The sequence below is a fragment of the Littorina saxatilis genome, unplaced genomic scaffold, assembly GCF_037325665.1.
Source record: "Littorina saxatilis isolate snail1 unplaced genomic scaffold, US_GU_Lsax_2.0 scaffold_3645, whole genome shotgun sequence".
Taxonomy (NCBI): domain Eukaryota; kingdom Metazoa; phylum Mollusca; class Gastropoda; order Littorinimorpha; family Littorinidae; genus Littorina; species Littorina saxatilis.
Window position 1 is genome coordinate 1 of NW_027126861.1, and position 3,596 is coordinate 3,596.

General features: G+C 40.4%; 3 non-coding genes across 3 annotated transcripts; all 3 read right to left on the bottom strand.

The window, feature by feature from the left end:
• Positions 1-1,428: 1,428 nt before the first annotated feature.
• On the bottom strand, positions 1,429-1,502 carry Trnat-agu (transfer RNA threonine (anticodon AGU)). Its single transcript has one exon. It is a non-coding gene; the product is annotated as a tRNA-Thr (tRNA).
• A 614-nt stretch (positions 1,503-2,116) lies between these two features.
• Positions 2,117-2,190, bottom strand: Trnat-agu (transfer RNA threonine (anticodon AGU)). Its single transcript has one exon. It is a non-coding gene; the product is annotated as a tRNA-Thr (tRNA).
• Positions 2,191-2,834: 644 nt separating this feature from the next.
• On the bottom strand, positions 2,835-2,908 carry Trnat-agu (transfer RNA threonine (anticodon AGU)). Its single transcript has one exon. It is a non-coding gene; the product is annotated as a tRNA-Thr (tRNA).
• Between the last annotated feature and the right edge of the window lie 688 nt (positions 2,909-3,596).

A 3,596-nucleotide genomic window follows, 5' to 3' on the forward strand; every position in this document is an offset into this window, starting at 1 on the left:
CGGAAAAGTAGCATGCCTGACAAAATCCCCAACGAACATGACTTTGATCGTCTTTGATCGTCTCCCCGCGGCATTGTTTCTGAATTTAACCCATTGTTGATATTAAAGTTTACAGGCGCTAAAATAAATCCAAGCTTAATGCAAAGAAGCGACAATTAGAATCTATGCCAAGCGTGTCCACGTTGCTGGGATGAAAAACACATTTCTAGTTTCGGTTTTGGCCACACGCAGACTCGATCTCGAACCAGTCGAGGTCACACTGAGCGAGTGACAGCCGGACGTGTGTTGCACCACACTTTGAAGTAATCCCACACTTTGAAGTAAATTACTTCAAAGTGTGGGGATGTGCCCCACACTTTGAAGTAAACTCATTTTTTACTTCAAAGTGTGGGGGGATCTTCCCACACTTTGAAGTAAACTCAGTTTTTACTTCAAAGTGTGGGGGGATTTTCCCACACTTTGAAGTAACTTACTTCAAAGCGTGGGACTTTCGCATCGCCTGTTTGAGCCTGATGGTTTTGTCAAAAAAAATGGCAAAGTCTTTTGGATGAGTGAACAGAAAAAGTGAGCGAGCCAAGAAACATAGTGATGTTTGTTATCAGGCTTTAAGCAATGTCCCATTGTTGAGTGTGACGAAAACTCGTGGTGACGATTTTAAAACATGTTGGGTCACGCATGGTCCAATCTTACATGGTCCAACCTTACATGGTCCAACCTTACATGGTCCAATCTTACATGGTCCAACCTTACATGGTCCAATCTTACATGGTCCAACCTTACATGGTCCAATCGTGCATGGTCCAACCTTACATGGTCCAATCTTACATGGTCCAATCTTACATGGTCCAATCTTGCATGGTCCAATCTTACATGGTCCAACCTTACATGGTCCAACCTTACATGGTCCAATCTTACATGGTCCAATCTTACATGGTCCAATCTTACATGGTCCATATATATTATTGGACCATGTAAGATTGGACCATGTAAGATTGGACCATGTAAGGTTGGACCATGTAATATTGGACCATGTAAGATTGGACCATGTAAGGTTGGACCATGTAAGGTTGGACCATGTAAGATTGGACCATGCAAGGTTGGACCATGCAAGGTTGGACCATGCAAGGTTGGACCATGTAAGATTGGACCATGCAAGATTGGACCATGTAAGATTGGACCATGTAAGGTTGGGCCATGTAAGATTGGACCATGTAAGGTTGGACCATGTAAGGTTGGACCATGTAAGATTGGACCATGTAAGATTGGACCATGCGAGACCCAACATGTTTTAAAATCGTCACCACGAGTTTTCGTCACACTCAACAATGGGACACCAGCATAATTGTCTTGATTCACAGTATAAAAAGATTTGTAAAAAAATAAAGTAGCTCGTAATGTTCACAAAGCATCAAACAACAAAAAAGTAACAGGCACCACAGGGATTCGAACCCTGGACCTTCTGCTTACTAGGCAGACGCTCTAACCAACTGAGCTATGGCGCCGGTGGCAAGTTGTGACGCTTTTCTTATCTCCAACTTGCTCCATGTGTCGTTAGTATCGAACTTTTGGGCCAACCACGTTGTGTTACTCAGATGTTGCTGTTAGCTGATTATACCGGGTGTTCGATAGCTAAGCTTCTTACTGTCAACATAGACCCAATGCACAAAATGATGTTCTGGAATAGTGAGTCCCGCATAGCCCTTTCGGATGAATAAGCTTTGTTGCGTCCAATCCGCTCTATAAAATTTGCTCATTAAATGAACTCGCATTTCCCTCTTTACAGTGCATTTTTTGTACATTTGCAAATTGTGTTCTTGCTTCAGTTATCTGTTAAAATTTAGCAGTTGTTTTAGCTCATAATTATAGTATTATTAAGTCCCTCTTTAAGGTTGTTGTTGTTGTTGTTGTTGTCCTCTTTTCGGTTTTACATTTAGTCAAAAATGTTTTAAGATAGATTAAAAATCGAGATAAATCGGGTACAGCTAAATCATTACATTTACACAATCTCTTACAAAATGAAGCTGAACGCACTGTATTTTTTTTCACGCAGACTTGTAATCATTGAAATATCAAAGTAACTCGTAACACAACGCATCAACCAACAACAACAAAAAACAGGCACCACAGGGATTCGAACCCTGGACCTTCTGCTTACTAGGCAGACGCTCTAACCAACTGAGCTATGGCGCCGGTGGACATGTGGGCGGGCTTTTCTTATCTCAAACTTACACTGCATGTGTCGCTTTGATCGACTTGTTGGCCGACCACGCTGCGTTACACTACTGATAGTTGTTGTAGGCTGATTATACCGGGTGTTCGATAGAGCTCTAAGCTTCTTACTGTCAACATAGACCCTTTTGGGTACAATACACAAAATGATGTTCTGGAGTAGTGAGTCCCGCATAGCCCTTTCGGATGAATAAGCTTTGTTACGTGCAATCCGCTCTATAAAATTTGTTCATTAAATAAACTCGCATTTCCCTCTATACAATGCATTTATTGTACATTTGCAAATTGTGTTCTTGCTTCAGTTATCTGTTAAAATGTAGCAAATGTTTTCATTCATATAATAGTATTAATAAGTCCATCTTTAAGGCGTGGTTGTTGTTGTTGTATCTGTCCTCTTTCCGTTTTTACATTTGGTCAAGTTTCGACTAACTGTTTTAACATAGACTAAAATTCGAGACAAGTCGTGTACAGCTAAATCATTACATTTAGACAATCTCTTACAGAATGAAGCTGAACGCACTGTATTTTTTTTCACGCAGACTTGTAATCATTGAAATATCAAAGTAGCTCGTAACACAACGCATCAACCAACAACAACAAAAAACAGGCACCACAGGGATTCGAACCCTGGACCTTCTGCTTACTAGGCAGACGCTCTAACCAACTGAGCTATGGCGCCAGTGGACATGAGGGCTCGCTTTTCTTATCTCAAACTTACACTGCATGTGTCGCTACGATTGACTTGTTGGCCGACCACGCTGCGTTACACTGTTAGTTGCTGTAGGCTGATATTGCTATTTCATATGTTATGTGGATTTCCATTGGTCAATTGGGCAAAACTGAGCTCAGTGCAAATGTAATTATCCCAGAATTTAGTTGAGCAAGTGACTAAAGACTTTTTGAAAGGAAAGACATTTTAAAATACTGAAAAGTACAAGAAAAGAGTGAACAAAAAGAAATAATAATCAGAGGGAGGGATATGGAACAGCCAAAACAAATACTTTTGTAATTTCTTTGCAATAAATACAAAATGTCCAGAGAATTAGCAATATATCTAACATTGACTGACTGTGTGATGATATCTTCTGCTATTGGTCTGTTTCGACAGTGATATCAAAATCTCGACCTCCGGTCTCGATTTTGATATCACTGTCTCAACAGACCATAGCAGAAGATATCATCACACAGTCCGTCAATATTGGGTCATATTACCGGGTGTTCGATAGCTAAGCTTCTTACACTGTCAACATAGACTCTTTTTGACACAATTCACAAAACTTATTTTCTTGAAAAGTGAGTCCCGCGTAGCCTTTTCGGATGAATAAGCTTTGTTGCGTGCAATCCGCTCTATAATACTTACTCACATT